Raw genomic sequence first — 14,567 nt, 5'->3', positions numbered from 1 at the left:
TTTTTTTTTAATAATTCCTCTCATCACTTCTGGGTCTTAATTTCTTGGTGTGGACTTCATCATAGTTTCTCGCAATGATCACAATTTCATCTCTCCCTGAGAGTTAGTTTGTCTCGTCTCTTTATATTATCTTCTCTGTTTCTATCTTGATCTCTACTTACAGAGTTCCACCAGCCCTCCCTATGAAAGGGCTCTGTTTTATGAACCATCTGAGATTGCTTTTTACCTTGTGATTTGCGGACTCCCGTCTTCCATATTTCTGTGTTTTCTTACTTTGCTGGCTTTCAGTGCTCACCCAGGATGCATCATTAGCACCCAGGCAATGAGTTCCTTTCTTGTCCCTGGTTGTCTTTGGAGGTGTGGTTCCCATTCAGCAGAGACCCAGGAAGTTTGGAAACTTTCCAGTGTAAGAAAGGCCAGGTCTCCTGAGTTTCTGTGCTTATTTTGAAAGCATTTTTCACGTTTGCTGTGGCCCCACCAGGCTGTGTGTTTCTCACCCAGGTCAGGACATGGCCAGAAGTCCCAATACCTTCACCCAGATCAGGACATTGCTCAGAGTCCCAACACAGTCGAATCCCACAAGAGAGGCTTTTCTGCACACCCAGGCTTCTTTTTCCCACATAAAGTGGAATGCACAGTGAAATCACCTGGAAGCTTGATATAAATGTAGGCTTTGAACCCTGCCCGGCATTACTTACTCAGAATCCTTGTAGCAGTTTGAGGAGAATTTGATCTGACACCTTCATTTTGCAAGGGCAAAATGGAGATCCTAAAAGATAAGGTAATTAATAACGTCTATTCCCAGAAGAGGATGTTTGTGGAAAAACGTGGCAAGGAGGGGAAGAGAGGGAGAGGAATGGAGGAAGAAGGGAGGAAGTGTCTGCGGGAAACATTCTTCTCTGAGGAAAGTCTTCTTCTGGGGAAGACTTCCCAGTCATCTGGGGGCAACCCCTGGGCATGCAGAGTAGCCAGGAGACTTTCATTCTCAATAAGGGAAGTTTGTCTGGATGCCCTTGGTATCAGACTTGAGTAGCTGTTGAAAATTTTATTCCAACTCTAAGAAACCTCAAGTTCCGTGTCCAGCAGTAAGAGCAGTGACAACAAAGCAGGAACATTTGGTGCAGGGCCCGGGAGGTGCCTGGGAGTCACAGCCCTGGGACCAGCTGTCACTTTGCAGTAAGGTTTCCTTAGACCTCCCACTTCTCAGGAGGCCCCTGGACTGTGGCTCGCCCACTGCCTGGAAGATACAGACATAAATCTGCAATGGCCCTCCTGTCCTGCTGAGCTCCCTTCCAGAAACCTTGGGGATTATTTATTTCGACCCCTGGAATCCTCTGTAAGGTTTCGTCTCCAGATGCAGGAGGTGCATGTTCTATTTCTGTTTGACATCCTTTGTCACACACGAGCCCTGGATGAGGTGTAAGTCATTCAGCATTATATACAGAGGGTGAAGTTATGTAGCTATATATCAACACCAGACCCTGGAAGTCCTTGGAAATCAGGAGAGTATAATTTTAGAATGAACGTAATGAAAATCTTAGAGGCGATCCATTTTTCTCTTCTACCTCTGCGACGTGCTAAAAATAATTGGAAGATTGCTTTCCAAGTGTGGGCAGACACAGCCTGGAGGAGGCCCCCTCCCTGACAAAGACACTTAGAAGGGAGAGCACACCTTGGAGGCACCTACCTGCCTTGACCTCACTCTGCTTTAAAGACCCTTGTTCACAGCTTCCTCCTGGGCAATCGTACCCCCTCTTCCCAAACAGAGGGCCTCACAAAGTGCCTTCCAAACCCCTTCTCTATTTCTGCTCTAGATTATTAGCTCCGCCCATTTTTCCGGTTGTGTAGGCTCTAAGGAACTGCCCATCTGACTCCTCTCATTCCACTCTTCAATCACAGGCCACTGGTTCCTGTCCAATCTGGCTCCAAATGGTTCTCAGATCCTTTCTGTCTCTAATCTGGGCTGTCATCTTCCACCTGGATTGCATCCATCTGGGCAGATCTACTGGAGATGCAGCTCGGAGCCATCAGTGGCTGTCCAGAGTCTCTGATGCTAATGGTGTGTGTGTGTGTGTGTGTGTGTGTGTGTGTGTGTGTGTGTGTTGTGATGCCTACAGAGACCAGAAGAGGCAGGCGACAGAGCCTCTGGTGCTGCATTACAGGAATCTGACATGAAGTGCTTGGATCTGAACTTTGGTCCTCTGGAAGAGCAGCAGATGCTTTCAACTGCTGAGCCATTTCTTCAGCCCTTACATATATATATACTCTACAGGATCGCTACACATCAACCTGTTTGTCGTTGTTCTATATGCTGGTGCCTCCTTTGTATAATTGCTCTTGAACTCTGGTATCTGGTGGATACTTTGTGGGCTGGTGGTCCTGGGTACTAAAAAAGTAGAGAGCAAGCCATGAGGAAAAAGCAAGTAAGCAGCACCCTTCCATCCAACCCAGAACACATGTGCATGTGTGTGTGTGCATGTGTGTATGTGAGAGAGAGAGAGAGAGAGAGAGAGAGAGAGAGAGAGAGAGAGAGAGAGTGTATACACAAAACCATAGCCATCACTGTAACACATACACACACACACACACACACACACACACACACACACTCACTCACACACACACTCACACATGTGTTCTGGGTTAAATGGAGATCTGGGTTCAGGTCCAGGTAAGACGCTTCTCTTCTCTTTCTGACCATGTGCTCTGTTCTTCTACTAGCTCACTAGCTGAGGTCTCTGACCCTCCAGGCCAGAATGGGGGAGAAGGAGGGAAACTAGGTGAGGCATGGCCTGACTGGGAGCCACAGAGTTAGAAAACATCTGTTCTACCCAAGCCCATCAGAAGTAGCTGATGGCAAAGGTTACTACTCTATTTCTCTGACTGTGTGATAGCTTTGGGAAAAGTTAACTTGGCTGGCTTTAGAGAGGACTTATGAAACACACTTGTGTGCCTGTGGGGACTGTCTACTGTAAGTGACATGCTGGACCGAGGCCAGGGAAACACTCACCTTGGATAAGGGCTAGATGCTCAAGGGGACAGACGGGAGGGGAAGGAAATGCTTGTGCCGGCCAGTTTGCTCTGCTGTGCACCAAGGTGTCTGTTGCTGCTACAGCCTATTGATATCTCATTCCAGCTCCTTCAGATTTTTAACGTGGGCTACAGGGACTAAGTCCTGGTCACTGATGTGTGTTTGTGTGTGTGTGTGTGTGTGTGTGTGTGTGTGCACGCACATGTGCATGTATTCAATATTCTAGAATAAACTGAACTGGTTGATTCCATGTAATAACTGAGAGGTTATCCACTGAGAGGTTGGCTTTGCCCTCTGCTTTCTCTAGAAAAATGGTCGGATCTAGCAGCAGTGGGTTCTTCCTCCCCAGAGCAGCAGCTGCCCGCTAGAGTCACAGGAGCTCCTATTTGCCACAATTTCGTCACACCCACTATATTCTTCTCAACCCCCACTCATCTAAGTTACCCTTATGTGCCTGTAGACTTTTAAGTTTTGCCTCTGATTGCTTTTAGAGGAAAAGGAGGACTCTTTAAAAAAAATTTCCTGTAATTCTGACTGTTAGCTGTCCTTCAGTATCCTCAGAAGATTGGTTTGTGGGAGCCCCTTCACTTTAGGGTGCCACACTCTTCAGGTGCTCCGGTCCCTGCCTGTATGCAGTGGCTCAGTATCTGCATACAACCCATGTAATTTTCCATAGACTTGAAATCCTTCCCAGCTGTCTCATAACCCCCAGCATTACACAGTGCTGTGTGCACTGTTGCTTTTATCTATAGAACAGAGGCAAGTAAACAAGCATGTGTTTGGCTTAGAGACCATATAGTTTCCTTTGTACATTTTTTTGCAGTGAAGAGACTTGAATCCAGGGCTCTGTGGATTCTAGGCAGTTCTCTACAGTGAGCTGCATCCACAGACCTTTTCATTTCTATTTTGAAGCAGAGTCTGGGGGAATGTGTGTGATCCCATTGCATCGACTTCTGGAACTGCATGCATCTAGCCTACAATGCTTGGCCTTAAGGTTTTTAACTTGAGGCTGACCAGATTCACTCACTGGAGCTTACAGATGTAGACAGCAGTCAATTTCTGAGACACTCAGAAGCAGAGCTGCTTTCATAGAAGGAAGAGGGGTTAGGTTGATGCTATATAACTCCCTTGTAGCCAAGAGCATCCGGGCTCTACTTCATCAGGAACTTGGGGTCGAACTCAGAGACCGTTGCTCCAGACCCTGGGAGCCTAAACTTGTCCTTCCAACTGATTGTTCAGTCTGGTCCCTAAACCACTAAGTGTGGGGAACAGCACACTGATCTTCAGTTCAATCCCTGGACAGTTTTCCTCTGTCGATTGGGCCCTGTGTGCCTGGGGTCTGTGTGGTCTTGAGGCTGACAGGCACCATGCAGCATTCGCAGGCAGCCCTCCTCCCCTAGGCTCTATGCTCGCTAGCTGGTTCTCCAGCATTTTATGGAAATGTTGCATTTCCTTGTGACCAATCCTCCGGCTGACAAAGTTAAATAAATGACGGCGATATGAATCATGTATGCACATGAAACGGAAACGCTTGAGGTTGGGGGCCTTGGTCCAAGTACAGAATGGTCTCTAGCCTCCCCTCTCCTAAATATTTGCCACTCTCTGTCGGAGGCTGGGAGCAGAATTGTGGAATGTGAACTTGCAAGGGAAGAAAATAATCATCGCCTGCTCGGAAGATGGTTTGGAATGATGCCAGAGAGCCAGGGCTCTGGCTGTGGGCATTAACTTCACTCTGCACCAGTTCTCCCTCTGTTAGTGGATAGCTGATTTTGTTTGGTATGAAAACACACATTTCCTCAGATTTTGTGTATTGTACGTCTAGAACTAGCTAGCCCAAGTGTCTCTTATCACCTTACCTCTTTCTGGTTTGGCTCGGGGTGTGAAATCATGCATTCCTTTGGGAAACAGCTGTCTGGGTTTTTCTAAAGTTAAGCACTTGCCTTTCTCCTGAACAGATATTTTTCAGCTTCACTGAAGGCTTGGGTACCAATGCTCACAGCGGTTTTTCTCGAAGGGGCCCAAGTTTACAGTGAGCTCAAGTTCATCAGCTCAATGTTCCATTCACAGCACGGAATGCAACAAGGCAACAGTCAACACAGTCGAGTGTCACAGGCCTGGTGCTAATGGAAAGAAGCCTGACATAAAAGAATAAATGTGTGATTTTGTTTTACGTGACATTCTAAATCAGGTCAGAATGAAAACAAAATTGCTGAGATAGATCCTTGGTTGTCTGGCTGTGAGGATGGATGGGGTTGACTGAAAGAGGGACAAACGAAAAAGTCTGGGGATAAAGTTTCATAATTTTAGCTTTTACCTTTAGGTCTGTAGTCCTTTATGTGTTAGTCTGTATATGGGTATTTGCTTGTTCTAGTAACAATGATTAAAATGATTCTCAATTCCCATCAAATTCTTTTTGCAACTTTTTAAAAAACCTGTTGGTCATACATATTTCTGATGATTGTAATTACTTTTCAAAAGTATGCTTTATTTAAATTTGTAATTAAAATTATTATTTCTTGTCTAGCTATACTAATCTGACTCATTACACAATGCTGGGTCCTCTCCTCCTCCTCCCACTCCTTCGTCTTCTTCCTATTCTATTTTGAAACAATATTTTGCTATTTATTTGAGACTATCCTTGAACTCATAATCTTACTACCTCTTTCCTCTACCCCATTTACATATGTAAAGCACTGTACCTGGTCACTACAGCTTCTTAAAAAGAAAAAAGAAAACATTTATTTTTGAGAATGTGTGTGGATATGTACACAGCAGTGTAGGTCTCCCCCAGAGGCCAGAAGAGGGCATTGGATCTATGGCTCCTGAGCTACAGGAAGTAGTGAGACACTCAGCATGGGTGCTGGGAACCGAGTGCATGTCTAGAAGAGCAGTGTATACTCATAACTACTGAGGAGTTCTTGTGCCTATCACTGCTTCTAATAGAAAGTCTTAGCCAGTGTTCTGCTGCTGTGAACAGATACCATGACCATGGCAACTCTTAGTAAGGAAACCATTTAAATGGGCTTATTTACAGTTTCAGAGGTTTAGTCTGTTGTCATCAAGGCAGTGTACACGTAGACTTGGTGCTGGAGAAGTAGCTGAGAGTTCTACATCCTGATCCACAGGCAGCAGGAAGAGAAAGACAATTGGCTTGTCTTGGGCTTTTGAAGCCCCAAAGCCCACCCCAGTGACACACTTCCTCCAACAAAGCCACACCTACTCTACCAAAGCCACACCTTCTAATTCCTCTCAAATAGTTACATTCCCTGATAACCAAGAATTCTTCACTCAGTCCTCCATAGCAACCTGATTAAAAAAAAAATCCAACTTGTTTCTTTTATCCTGTTGCAGATGCTTGTGGTCTCTGGAGTTAATATACCTTTGTTATTTTTATTAATATACCCTTGTTATTGGCATCAGGCCAAGTAGTCTCCAGACAAAATCATAATCAAACTGAGGCTGCTAATTATAGATATAAAAATTTGTGTTTGTTTGGAACAGTGGTTCTCAAATGTCCCAATGCTGTGACCCCTTTAATACAAGTTTAATTCATGTTGTGGTGACCTCCCCCACCATAAAATTATTTTTGTTGATACTTTATAACTGTAATTTTGCTACTGTTATGAATTGTAATGTAAATATTTATGGTTTTAGGCATCCCTGGGAAAGGATTGTTTGGCAGCCCCAAAGTGGTTGCAACTCACGGGTTGAGAACCACTCTGGTATAGAAGAAGGATTTGTGAACTGAAAGGAGCCGGGAAACCAGCATGGTGGTAGAGACTAAGAACTCAGCTCTCATGGTCTCCTTCATCACCTCACAAATGTCTCTGTCTGCAGGTTCCAGCCTGCTTGAAAGCACTTTTCATTGGAACGAGGGACAATCTTCATCTTTGACAGTCAGGGTAGAACAGACTAGGCTAGTGGACAATTCCTCTTCTAGGGGAATTTTGAGGTTCTCTGTGAGGCCTGGGGCAGATTAGTTTCAATGTCTGCATGTTCCTCTTGTCCACACTGCCCTCATATGCTGGGTCTTTCCCGTGTATCTCATCAGGATCTGAGGAAACATACTCACGAAGTCTTTTATGATTGGGCCAAGAGATCACCAACATCAGATATGTCAGGGTATATGTCTGTTGGTTGGGAGGAAGCCTGGAGGTCATGGAGGGGACACTCAAGATGCTTGTTTGCCACCACTCAATGGAAGTCCTAGAGAATGAGAATGTGCACAGCAGTGAGTCCAGACATACTGTGTAGTAAGTTACTGGTTGAGAGGCACCAGTGACGACTATCCCAGCATCTAAGATTGCTCTCCTGCAGGTACCGGGGCTCCTAGCCATTCTGTCCACTGTCTGTGGAGCCCTGATAGAATCCTCTCTCTAAGAAATCCAGGGCAGTCGTTTTGAATGTGAAAACTTCACTGCCTCAGATGCCTTGTTTCATATGCCATATAACACACCTGTGTCACAGAATCCACGAAGCCTCAGATATGATGTGATGTTATAAAGTGTACTTGAAGATGTGAGAGAAAAATGACTTGGGTACCCTTAATCTGAAAACCCCAACTTGAAGCTTTCTGAAGGCAGGCAGGACCTCATGACAGAAAAGTCACATTGGATCTCACAGATGGTTCATGGTTCGAACACAGACATACTGAAGATATGACACAAACCCCTTCCAGGCTGTGGGTATAAAGCATATACATGTAATGTATATATGACATACATTTCATATTTAGATTTAGGCCACACCCCAACATAATCTGAATAAGGAATTGAAAATATCCTGGTTGCAAGCATTTTGGATAAGAGATGCTCATCACAGAGCAGATGGGAGATGGAGGTGGTACAGAGTGGTGACTGCAACCTGGTGCACCCTGGGAAGAAATAGAGTAGTCTCAGACTGACCTACCAGCTGGTTGATTTTCTGAGTCTCAATGAACCTTCATTTTAACAACTATCCATGCAGCTCAGACTCTGACACTAAGCAAAAACACATGGTACCAAGACGCAACACTTACTCTCCAAGTTACTCAGAATAACTAAATGAGCAGAAGAATTTTATAGGCACTCTTTGGGAAAAGGGGGAGAGAGGAAGGCAGTGGCCACTTCAGTTTGTGGAATGAGACATGAAGGGAGAGGTCTGTTTGTCCCTCTAGGTCATTGAGGATTTGCAAGCAGGAAATGGTTTGTTTCCTCATGAAAATGTCAGCTGAGAGTTTGAAGTGAGCAACACTTTTCTTACAACCTAAGGGATGGAGGCTTTTTAATGATGAGCCCTTGGGACCAAAGAGGCGGTTTGTTCTTGCTCCATATCTGCAGTTTGCTGGCACCTTTCACATTGGCTCATAGACCAGCGACCAGGTGGAAGGCAGTAGCAGTCAAGCAGTGTAGGAACCAGCAACTTATGAGCCTCTGGGGAGAGGCTTCTGTCCTTACTTGCCTATTGCCCAGGTGAGGCCCAGGCTTTGCAAATGGTTTGTGGTGCAAGATATTTTAACAGGATGGGACATAAAAGCGACACAGCTGCATAATTCTTGTTGATAAATGTCTAAGTTAGTTACCTCATGTTATTAACCTCTCAGTAAAGACACTTGCTTTTCTGGGCAGAAGGAGAAAATTAAAATGGATGTGTAGATCTCGTTTGAATTCTTTTTCTTTTTTCTTTCTCCTCCTCTTTCCTTCTCCACCTATATCCCCCTCCTCTTCCACCTTCCTCCTCTTCTTCCTTTCCTTCTTTCTCTTTTTCTCTTCATCTGCTTTCTCTCCCCACCCTGTTCTCCCCTCTTCTCCCCTTTTTTCCTTCCCCTTCCACCTTCCCTCCCCTTTGGTCTCCTTCCCTTCTCCTCTTTCATTTCTTCTTTCTCTTTACTTTCCTCCTCTGCCTCCCCCTTTCTCCTCTCCTACTCCTCTTTTGCTTATTCCTTTCTCCTGTCCTCCTTTTCCTTCTCTGCCTTCTCATTTTCTACTTTCTCCTCCCCCCAAATGCTTCAGAGTAGGACAGATTATTTACTTTTCTGGCAAGGGAAGGCCATATTAATTCCCCAGCTGCAAAGGAAGTCAGGAGTCTCAGAACATACTTTTCAGACTACTCTGAGGTGTCTGAAGGGTTTTAATGCTCAGTCTATGAATGCAACCAAAAGGCAGGCTAGGCAGAGCCTTCATCCAGCTGCCCTCAGATTCATTTACAGAGGCTTACTGTTAAATTTGTTTCTCTAAAATTAATTTGTGTCTCAGGTTCTGAGTAGAGACTGAAAACTACTGTTATAGGTCAAGATTCTCATTTGCAGTAGATGAAACTGCAGCCACAAGAAGGAAGGTGACTAGCCTCAGGTCACAAAGCTCCTTGGTGCAATAAGGACATGGGCGGGGGGGGGGGGGCTGTCCTGTCTCACTGCACACTATTGGGCCAGGAAGCCACAAACACTCAGGAAGTACTAAATCAAATAACCAACTCACAAGTCTCAGAAATTCCCTGAAACTTATCTGATACCAAAGGATCTTCTCTTTCCAGTGTTATATAAGCAATAAGAACTTCTGAAGAGACCCAGGCCATTCCAACTACCTAGACAAAACATGCTGATCTAGAGAGCTGCCTGCAAGTCATGCAGAGAGCTCCAGAGTTGCAGTTCTCATGAATTGTCATGCATGGTGGAGTGGGCTTTTGGTGATATAGCTGCCTTTTAGTCATCCATGCCCCCATAAATAACCCTAAAATACTTATTGATTCATCAAACTAGACTTTGGTGGTATCATTACTTTGATACAAGATAAGGTAATTATTTTGCTTTGGTTTAACATACCCACCAAGTGATAATACATCTGTTGTATAACAAGTCTCCTGAGAAGATATAAGCAAATATCTACTTAACCTAGGTAGCATACTGATGACTCATCAAAGAATTTTTTACAAGAGGTCAGAAGTCTGAGTTGAAGGTATTGGCTGATTCTTGTTTCTTCAGAAGCCTCAGAGGGAGGAGATTTTCTTGTCTTTCCAGCTTCTGATACCCTGAGAAATTTCTTGGCTTATGTTTCTATATTTACAAAGTTATCCTTACTCTGTGTGTGCATAGAGCCCAGCTTTCCTGCTTGAATATTGATATCATTCATATTGGATTAATAGCACTCTCTGCTCCAGGATGACCATATCTTAGCTAATTACATCTGTATTTGCCTTATTTCTATGCAGAGTCTCTTTCTGAGGTACTTGGATAGCTCTTTTGAAGGATGAATCAACGGTACAAAGATATATCCCACAACTCAGTTGGTCTACCTCCATGGTTTTTTCCCTAGTGGGCAGACCCATCCTCTGCTCTTGACAGACTGTGGACTATGCTCTTAATCTTTTGGTTCAACACACAATGTGTCTCACACATCTGAAAAGTTTGCCCTAGCATCTTTTGTCTTGACCTTTTGGCTCTAGCTCTGGGCCACGTACTGTTCACCTACTAGAGGGCTTGTGACTCAGAGCTGGATAAAAAGTCCTGCATGAGAAAGTCCTCAGGATGAATGTTGAGGCTCCCCATACTTTTCTTTGGGTTTAGTATAATTACACACATTCAGCAAAGAATAGCAATCAGTGTAGTTCAGTGGAGACAGCTGTTGAAGTTAACCCTGAAAATCCCCAAACCACCCTGCAGACAGATGTGCAGTTAAACTGAACCCCAAAGTTCAAAGATCTCTCAATCTTTTCTTCCTTCCTTCCTTCCTTCCTTCCTTCCTTCCTTCCTTTCTTTCTTTCTTTCTTTCTTTCTTTCTTTCTTTCTTTCTTCCATTCTTTCTTTTTCCATAAACTTGCTGGGAAAATGCAAGGAAACAATATTTGAGGGCTTGAGTGAAAACTGATGCAGGAGACCCAACTAGATTCCTGAAGATTCCCTTGAGAATCTCTCTTCCAGTAAAGGAGGGACACATGGATGCTGGTGCACATAGATGCTGGTGCACATAGATATCTGTGCACATAGATGTCTGTGTATATAGATGTCTGTGCACATAGATATCTATGTATATAGATGTCTGTGCACATAGATATCTGTGCACATAGATGTCTGTGAACATAGATGTCTGTGCACATAGATGCTGGTGCACATAGATGTCTGTGTATATAGATGTCTGTGCACATAGATGTCTGTGAACATAGATGCTGGTGCACATAGATGTCTGTGCACATAGATGTCTGTGAACATAGATGCTGGTGCACATAGATGTCTGTGCACATAGATGTCTGTGCACATAGATGTCTGTGCACATAGATGCTGGTGCACATAGATGTCTGTGCACATAGATGTCTGTGCACATAGATGTTGCTGGTGAGAAGTTTTAAATGAGCCTTAGTGGACTGAAGCAAGTAATGTCATCTTTCTGAATCTCAGCTTCCTGGCCTGCCAAATAAAGAAGCGAGTGGGCTAAAAACTCCTTTTAATGCTAATATTCCATTGATTAAAAATGATAAAGGTAACTGGAGAGATCTCTTAGCAGTTAAGAACACTGTCTGCTCTTCCAGGGCATCCCTGGTCCCATTCCCAGCATGCACATGGTGGCTCACACACACACACAGAGCTTCCACCAATCTGGAATATTTAAAACCTTCAGTTAAACTATATGAAATTCACATTTTTGTTTTTCCAGCGCATAGGCCAGTCTAAACATTATTTTTCATTGGAACATATTGTCCGGAAATAACTTAAGCTACCCTTCATGAAGGAATGGGGCCAAAATGTCTTTCTCCCTGTAAAGTAACTTTCTAAATCAAGGCCGACTCTTTAATGACTCAGAGTCAAACTGGTATCCACATGTGAAAAAATGTTTCTCATTTAAAATAATGGGGCCATGATAAAAAGCTGGGGAAACTCAGCAGATAATGCTCAACTCAAGGTCTCTATGAGAAGAACCATTCCAATTAAGGTCTACAGTAACTTTTTTACTCTAATGCATACATCTCTCACAAAAATCAGCATTTCCATTTTTTGTTTTAAATATAAAGGTATATAAGCACTAGTGATTTGGTCAGAACATGTGCAGCTAGCCCAGGACTTGGGTGCAGGCAGATGGCAGTCGACTGGTAGCTGTGGACCAGAATGGCTTGTGCATTGAAATTCATCTCTCTTCTCCCTATCCAAAAGAGCAACCAAAAGTTCTGCTGGGGAAAGATCTTACCTGACTTTTGTGGCTACTAGATTCTCTTCATTTTTTAATCTCTATTTTTTATTATTGTTGGATATTCTCTGTATTTACATTTCAAATGTTATTTCTTTCCCCCCTCCCATTCCCCCTCCTTCTCCATTTGCTTCCATGAAGGTGCTCCCTCTCCCAACCACCCTCTACACCTCAGTGCCTTGGCATTCCCCTACACTGGGAAAACAAGCCTTCGCTGGACCAAAGGCCTCTTCTCCCGTTGAGGCCAGAGAATGTTATCCCCTGCTACATATGCAACTGGAGTCATGGGTCTCTCCATGTGTGCTCAGTGGTTGGTGTTTTAGTCCCTGGGACTTCTGGAGTGTTTGGTTGGCTGATAATGTTTCCATGAAGTTGCAAATCCTTTCAGCTCCTTTAGTTATTTCTCTAGCTCTTTCATTGGGATCCCTGTATTCAGTTCAATGGTTAGCTGCAAGCATCCTTAACTGTATCTGTATAACTCTGGCAGAACTTCTGAGGCGGTATCCATATCTGGCTCCTTCCAGTAAGCATTTCTTGGCATCAGCAATAGTGCTTGTGTTTGGTGGCTGCATATGGGTGGATCCCCATGTGAGGCAGTCTCTGAATGATCTTTTTTTTCAATCCCTGCTTCTCTATTTAACCTTGTACTTCCTCCCGTGAGTGTTTTGTTCTCCCTTCTAAGAAGAACTGAGGCATCCACATTCTGACTTTCCTTCTTTTTGAGCTTCATAAGATCTGTGGATTGTTTCTTGTTCAATGCAGTACTACTCAGCTATGAGAAACAATGACTTTATGGAATTCCTAGGCAAATGGATGGAACTAAAAACCATCATCCTGAGTGATGTAACCCAGTCACAAAAGAACACACATGATATGTACTCACTGATAAACAGATACTAGCCCCCAAAAGCTCTGAATACACTGGATTCTCTTCCTTTTCTTAAGTAAGTTACCAAGTTATTTGTTTACATCCTGGTACATCATATCTTCAACTCTCTCCTCTCCTCCCATTTCCTCTGTCTCCCCTCCCCTCCTCACATAGCTCCTTCCCTTTCTCTTCAGAGAAGGGAATTTCTCCCATGAATATCAACCAGCCTTGGCATATCAAGTTGCAGTAAGATTAGGTGCCTTCTCCTACTGAGGCTAGATGAGGCAGTCCAGTTAGGGGAAAGGGATCTAAAGGCAGACAGTAGAGTCGGAGACACTGTCTGCTCACACTATTAGGAGTCCCATAGGAAGACCCAGCTGCACAGCTGGTACATATGTGCAGAGGGCCTAGGTCCCTCTCAGACAAACTCTCTGGTGGTCGGTTAAGTCTCTAGGAGCCCCTGTTGGCCCAAATTAGTTGATTTTGATTTCTTGTGGTGGCTACCTTAGGTTTTTTTTTTTTTTTTCAACTTTAGGGTGAGCTCTGCTTAGAATAAGCACATCTTGCTTGAATGTTTGTGTCCCTCACCTCTCCAGATTCATGTATTGAAATAGCCTGACCTCCATAGTGGCTATCGTAGGAGATAAGGCTTTGGAAGATGATCTATCTCAGGCTAAGATAGAAGACTTAGGTCATGTGGGTAGCATGACCTGTTCCTATGGATGAGCTAAGAGAGACTTCTGATTTTTAAGTTCCTCAGTGAGAACACAACAGGAGAGAGTTACTATCCCTGGGTCCTTATCCAACACGTGATTCTATGGTGCCCTGATGTACTAAGCAGTCTGTGCTATTTTATGAGGGCACTGAATGAGCTGAGACTCAAGTAAAGTCCAGCTTCCATGACTGGTGCAGATGCTCGGGCAGTATGAGAGTCACTGCTATTGTGGGAAAGTGACTTTTCATCCACGGGCTGGAATGAGGAACATTCACTACGATGTAAAAATCTTTATTTCTGCACTAGGCACCATGTACTCATTCCATGGGAAGCAATTCTGATAAGCACAAGGATGAGCAACTGTGCCAACTACAGGGAAATCCTGTAGTAACAACCACGGGGCAGAATAGAAGCAGGGAGGGGACCCAAAGTCAACACAGACATAAACATATGAGGTTAGTGCAAAGGAATGAAATGTGTGAGTGCCATGGGCAGGGAAGAGATAATGGGAACCTGCCTCTAATGCTGAAGCAGGCAAGGCTTTGCTACAGTTCTACCACCAACATCTGGGGCCCGAATACGCGGATTTGCACGAAGGGCTCTTCCTTGTGTTATTGTAGTACCGAACATCCTTCCCTTTTCCTGACTTCTGGTGCTGAAGACCCAGTGCAGTGTCTGGCTCGCTTTGGTGGACCACAGTTTACATTAACCCCCAGCCCCCCCCCCAGTTTTTTGCAAAGGAACACAAGAACCAAAGAAACCCATGCTGGATGCTTCCTTTCACCACATCTGCTGGAAGAG

Source organism: Micromys minutus, assembly GCF_963924665.1.
Source record: "Micromys minutus genome assembly, chromosome: 10".
Lineage (NCBI taxonomy): Eukaryota > Metazoa > Chordata > Mammalia > Rodentia > Muridae > Micromys > Micromys minutus.
The sequence above is the reverse complement of the archived record's forward strand: the minus strand, read 5'-3'. Positions refer to the sequence as shown.